We start from the raw sequence: 6,839 nt of genomic DNA, 5'->3' as shown, positions 1-6,839 counted from the left end.
CCTTTTAAATCTACCCTCTTTCACCTTAAACCTATTCCCTCAATGTTTGGAATCCCCTTGGTTTGGAAAAGACCTTGGCTATTCACCCTATCCATACCTCTCATGGTTTTATATGTTTCTATAATGTCACCCCTCAACATCCTACACTCCATCTGATACTAACTTCAAGAACAAGTGTTTAAAGATAAGCACTGCAAAATTAAACAATATTAAAAATGACAGGTAACCAACACTCAGCCCAAACGTCATATTGTGATTTGTTTTTCTCCATGTTACAATACTAAGGCAGCATGAAACGCTTACTAGTGCCAATAAGAAGTCAAGCACCTGAATTCCTTTGTCTAAAGGGGGTAATGATCACGACAGTGAAAACGTATCTGTGGCCAGATCTATATATTACCACATGGACAACATTCTCCCTCCTGGCCTCCGTATGACTTTGTCTGGTTGTGTCTTCTTTATCTTGCATTCAATAAAGAGAACCCCTTTCCCCCAGTAACCGTTAATTCCGACCCGTTATACAGAATCTTCTCATTCCCCACTGCTAAAAGTCCATTTATCTTTTGCCACACCCTCTTTTTCCTGCCACCCATCCTCCACTTCTAACAAGGGATTAAAATACCATTTTGCAATTGTATTCTGTTTTGAAGAATTGTCACACTGGACTGGAAACGCTAACTCTGTTACTCTCTCTCTGCAAATGTTGACAGACCTGCTGAGTTTCTCCAGAAATGAATAGGCACAGAACAATTTTTCAATTAAACAAATGACTATGGATACTGGAAATAAAAATACAAAAAGCTTTATAGAAGGTTCACTGGAACTGGAAGTTTAGCTCTGCATTCACTCCAGAAAATTCTGCAACGTCTTTAGCCATTTCTTCAGCAATTTTTGTTTGTTGAATAATTTCCAACGACATATTGTCAAAGATGCCCAAACATCCTGTCCATCATGGAGAGCCATACACTGGGAACTGAACACCAACACATGGTGACAAGTTCCTTGACTCTGAAACTGCATAAGTCTGGCATCACTGATACTGCAGAGCTCTGATTCATGGTCAAGGGAAAAAAAAACAGAAGGAAACACATTCATTTTAAATACAGAAGATTGCATTCCTGAAAGGAAAAGATTCAGATTAGTACCTTAAATGGATATAGTTTATGTAATAAATTGGAGGCATCACACAAGGAAAAACTTCCAGCAGAATGAGAATATGAAAATGGAAGTATTTCCGCATCAGAAACCAGAGTAGGTCACTGAATACAGGGCTGATGGGTGAATTGGTCTCGGTGTGAACTGGGGCCCGTCAGTATTATTGAACTGTCGATATTGCAGCTAAAACTGGGTTATCATCTGATGCTGTAGATTTCAATGACAATCTGTAACTTTTTCCCCCGGATAGTCCATCCGTCTACCATTTCCATCAAGCCGATCCATGGGTCAGTGACGAGTGCAGGTGAACATGGTCGGGTCGGAATCACGTGCACCTAAAGCTGATGACAATCCATTAAAGCTACCGCACTTGACTGGTTACACTACAAACAGCAGGACTAACATCTGATACAGACAGAGAGATGAGCTCAAGACTACCAAATCAGATCTAAGCTCTGTCGTCCTGTCAAATCCATGGATAAAAGTCGATGAACCATTAAACAACTTACTGGGGAGAGGACTCCACAAATATCCCCATCCCAAATAATGGAACAGCCCGGTGCATCCATGTAGACGATACAGTATCTGCACCATCCTCAGCCAGAAGTGTTGTGTCGATTACCCACCTCACCCTCACTATGATACACTCAGAATCACAGATGCCCGTCTTAATCAATTCAATTCACTGCACGTGACATGAAGCAACAGCTGGACACTGTAGATACGACAAAGGCATTTGGCCCTGACACCATTCCTGCAATAGGACTGAGGGCTTTTGCTACACAACAAGCCGTGTCGCTGGGGAAGCTGTTTCATTCCAGCTCCAACTCTGACAACTCCATGGCAATGTGGGTAATTAGCAACTGCAGTCCTCACTTTCTCCTAATGTGGGTAATTAGTCAACTATGTCCCATCCCCTAAGAAGGGAATAATTACAATCAGACCAATTACCACGCCCTCAGTCCCATCACGATAGTCAAATTGGTTGGGGTTATTTTTGAAAGAGCTGTCACACAGTCCAAAAAATAATCATAGAACATAGAACATAGAACAATACAGCACAGAACAGGCCCTTCGGCCCACGATGTTGTGCCGAACTTCTAACCTAGATTAAGCACCCATCCATGTACCTATCCAAATGCCGCTTAAAGGTCGCCAATGATTCTGACTCCACCACTCCCACGGGCAGCGCATTCCATGCCCCCACCACTCTCTGGGTAAAGAACCCACCTCTGACATCTCCCCTATACCTTCCACCCTTCACCTTAAATTTATGTCCCCTTGTAACACTCTGTTGTACCCGGGGGAAAAGTTTCTGACTGTCTACTCTATCTATTCCTCTTATCATCTTATAAACCTCTATCAAGTCACCCCTCATTCTTCGCCGTTCCAACGAGAAAAGGCCGAGAACTCTCAACCTATCCTCGTACGACCTACTCTCCATTCCAGGCAACATCCTGGTAAATCTTCTCTGCACCCTCTCCAAAGCTTCCACATCTTTCCTAAAGTGAGGCGACCAGAACTGCACACAGTACTCCAACTGTGGCCTAACCAAAGTCCTGTACACCTGCAACATCACTTCATGACTCTTGAATTCAATCCCTCTGCTAATGAACGATAATACTCCATAGGCCTTCTTACAAACTCTATCCACCTGAGTGGCAACCTTCAAAGATCTATGTACATAGACCCCAAGATCCCTCTGTTCCTCCACCTGACCAAGAACCCTACCATTAACCCTGTATTCCGCATTCTTATTTGTTCTTCCAAAATGGACAACCTCACACTTGGCAGGGTTGAACTCCATCTGCCACTCCTCAGCCCAGCTCTGCATCATATCTAAGTCCCTCTGCAGCCGACAACAGTCCTCCTCACTGTCCACAACTCCACCTATCTTCGTATCATCTGCAAATTTACTGACCCACCCTTCGACTCCCTCATCTAAGTCATTAATAAAAATTACAAACAGCAGAGGACCCAGAACTGATCCCTGCGGAACTCCACTTGTAACTGGGCTCCAGGCTGAATATTTACCACCTACCACCACTCTCTGCCTTCGACCGTTTAGCCAGTTTTCTATCCAATTGGCCAAATTTCCCTCTATCCCATGCCTCCTGACTTTCCACATACGCCTACCATGGGGAACCTTATCAAATGCCTTACTAAAATCCATGTACACTACATCCACTGCTCTACCCTCATCCACATGCTTGGTCACCTCCTCGAAGAATTCAATAAGACTTGTAAGGCAAGACCTACCCTTCACAAATCCGTGCTGGCTGTCCCTAATCAAGCAGTGTCTTTCCAGATACTCGTAAATCCTATCCCTCAGTACCCTTTCCATTACTTTGCCTACCACAGAAATAAGACTAACTGGCCTGTAATTCCCGGGATTATCCCTATTCCCTTTTTTGAACAGTTAATCAGTTCAGTGTAGTTTCCACTAGGCCCCCATGTGGAGATGGTGCTGCTGTGGAATTGTCATTGCATTGCTAATCCAGACCAGGATAATTCTCTGACAACTGGTGCTAGTTAAAAACAATTAAGAAAATATCTGGATCTAATACCTGGTGTCAGTAATAGTGATCATTTGTTCAATGTCGATTATAGACGATGATCTCCTTCCCCAGTATACGTTCAGGAAGTGAATCTCCCGTGCTTTCCTCGTCTGTCCTAAAAGTGACTCCAGACACACAGACATGTTATAAACTCTTCAGTGGTCTCTGAAACGGCCAAGCAAGGCACCCAATTGTATCAAACTGCTACGAGGTCTTAAAGGATAAACTCAGAGAGAACACCCGGCACCAGCCTCGTTATCAGAAAAGGGAACGGGAAACACAATCCTGTTGACCCTGCAGAGACCTCCTTCCTAACAGCTGAGAGCTTGTGACAATATTTACAGAGCTTTCCCACACACTGCACAGAAGCATCAGGAAAGGAATACGTCATACAACTCATTGAGCTTTCCCTATTCTCGTTAATGGCCGAACATCTCTTCAATGCAGTTTTCCCCATACAATATACATATCTCTTATTATGTTTAAACATTGTGAACCATAAAATGAGAACTGCTGTTGTCCATTCAGCCCACCAGTTTTGTGCCTCCATTCTATGTAGAGGCAGTTCACTGATAACGCGTGTTGATTAAATACAATTTGGCTGCAATGCAATTAATGAACCTTTTTCTATAAAGTGAACTCGTGTTCACTGTGATGCGATTCCTTGCCAGACACCAGCTGAACAGCAAACCTTTCCTCAAGATCCCTCTGTCTACAAAAGGTACAATCAATGTGTTCAGCTAAAACAGGAATGCAATCCGCTCGACAGGCCTGGAAACTGAGCCTGAAACTGGGAATTGTAGTTTATATTTAGAAACAACTTTATTTCAAACTGTGGGGAGAATCTTGGGGAGAACTGGAATTCCCCATCGGCATCACATGGTCACTCAGCCTCCGCGCACTTTCTGGTGAAGATTGTGGTGAAAGGTACAGTGCTCTACTGAGTGACTGTCGTGTGAAAGCGTTACATTTACAGCACTGTTCCATTACAACATGTAATTTAATGATTTATTTAGACTGTCCGAATGTGTGTTAGACCAAATTTAATTTTTGATTTTTACTGATTCGGCACTTATCCTCTTTTATCCAAAGACCCCATTATCAATATTGCACAATTTTCTACAACACAGTGTTGCAAAGGAACACATTTACTGTGTTATTAGAGAACAACTTGGAATGATAGCTGATTTTCTATCTTCACACCATACTCCTGCTCTCTCCCAGTCCCTTTAGTTTCCAGAAAGCCTTATTTATATTCAGCCCCTTGACTTCCACAGCCTGATCTGGGAGAGAGTACCCCTGGTTCGCCAGTCTCTGAGTGCAGGCATTTATTCTCATCTCAAGGCAAAGTGGCCTGTCTGTACCTAGTATTGTGGCCCCTTGTTTTAGACGACCCAGCCACGGGAATTACCATCCCTGCTTCTAATCTGTCTCGCCCTGTCAGAGTGTTATATATTTCACTGAGATTTCCACTCATTTTCCTAAACCCCATGGAATACAGGTCCAGTCGCTGCAAACTCTGCTCCCACAACAAGTCTGTCATCCCAGAGATCAGTCTGGTCATCCTTTGCTGCTCTCCCTCAATGTCAGGTTTGTCCTCTGTTAGGAAAACAGACCAACACTGCACACAATACTGCACAATGTTCGAGATGGGGTCTCACCAAGGCCCTGTGCAGCTGCATAAGATACACTTACTCCTGTACTCAAATCCCCCTGAAATGAAAGTGAATACAGCATTTATCTTCCTACCCGCTTTCTGCTCCTGCAATATTGCTTTCAGTGACTGGTCTACAGGGAGATCCAGATTCCTTTCAAAGTTACAGTTCCCCACGTGCTGGGCCTACATACACTGGTCAGCGTGCCAATGCCATTCCCAGTATTGACCTCTGGCTTCAGAACTCACTGCCCTACATGGACTCGGCGGGCTATACAGAAATGTACAAAAATGCAGCTTAAGTTCATTCATAGAGCAACATTTCTCAACCACTCCTTTTTCAAATGAGAGGCTGCCATTCTATTTTTCCCATCAAAGTACACAACATTTCATCTCCTTCATTACTCTCCATCTGCCACGTATTTGCCCAGTTATTCCACTTGTCTCAATCACCTTGGAACTTTTTTACATCCTCCTCATCCACTCAAAGGCTGACATCGTTTAGTGCTGTCAGCAGACTTGGGAATATTGCAGTTGCGCTCCACACCCAAGATATGATGCGTATTGGGAATAGCTGGAGCCCAAGCCATGATCCTTTCTATATCCTCCCAGCCTTCCATTTTAAAAAAATATTGTTTAATTCCTACTCACTGTTTCCTGCCAGCTCTCCCATTCTAAATCTATGACCATATATTAGCCTGAGTTCCACAGGATTCGAATTTGCAGAATAGGCTTGGGCTTTATCAAAACTCTTTTTGAGATTCCATTCGTATGGCATTGATACCTTCTACATAATTCTACTAAAAGCCACTTTCTCAAATATGGTTTCCATTTCATAAATCTCTGTTGACTTTGTCTATGCCCATTAATTTCAGTCGAATACTTTCTCTAAACTGTTTAGCTGCTAATTTCATTCTATCCCTTTTTCTCACCAGAATAAAGTTTCCTCGTATTACTAGGAAGTTTTCTTTTCTGTTTTATTTTCTTCTGTGAAGGCATAACTGACGTATTTGCTCCATCGTTCTGCTATTTCGCTGTCCTCAATTATCTGGTATCAGACGGTAAGAAATCTGCACCTTTTTGCTCTTAATTTTGCCCTTGACATATTTTCAGGAAATATTTCATGTTCTCTCTTATCAACTGTGTTAAGATATTCTTCAGAAACCCATCAATTCCTACCTTAAGCTACTCAATGATTGACCTTCCACAGCCATACAATCACAGAAGCAAAGTCTCTGTACTACCAGAAATACAGCACAGTCCACATTAGGCCCACTTTCCGACACATGACCATAGCCGTGAATCTTAAAGTATTTGAAGTGCACAGCCGTGTCGTTTCTAATGGGTAGAGGTTACCATGACAACTGTACTCTCAAGAAGTGCATTCCAGACCCCAACACCCTCTGGTTGAAAAACAATTCTCAAATCTTCACTGAACCGCAAACCCTTCACTTTAAAAGTGGGGCCCTAGA

The 6,839-nt window shown here is 43.0% G+C and overlaps 1 long non-coding RNA gene across 1 annotated transcript; it reads right to left on the bottom strand.

Annotated features, from left to right (window-relative positions):
• Positions 1–786: 786 nt before the first annotated feature.
• LOC140471430 (uncharacterized) lies at positions 787–3,945 on the bottom strand. Its single transcript, XR_011957039.1, has 2 exons — positions 3,723–3,945; positions 787–1,049 (listed from the first exon to the last, which is right to left on the bottom strand). It is a non-coding gene; the product is annotated as an uncharacterized lncRNA (long non-coding RNA).
• Between the last annotated feature and the right edge of the window lie 2,894 nt (positions 3,946–6,839).

Source organism: Chiloscyllium punctatum, unplaced genomic scaffold, assembly GCF_047496795.1.
Source record: "Chiloscyllium punctatum isolate Juve2018m unplaced genomic scaffold, sChiPun1.3 scaffold_85, whole genome shotgun sequence".
NCBI lineage: Eukaryota > Metazoa > Chordata > Chondrichthyes > Orectolobiformes > Hemiscylliidae > Chiloscyllium > Chiloscyllium punctatum.
This window is presented reverse-complemented; position numbering and strand designations above follow the sequence as displayed.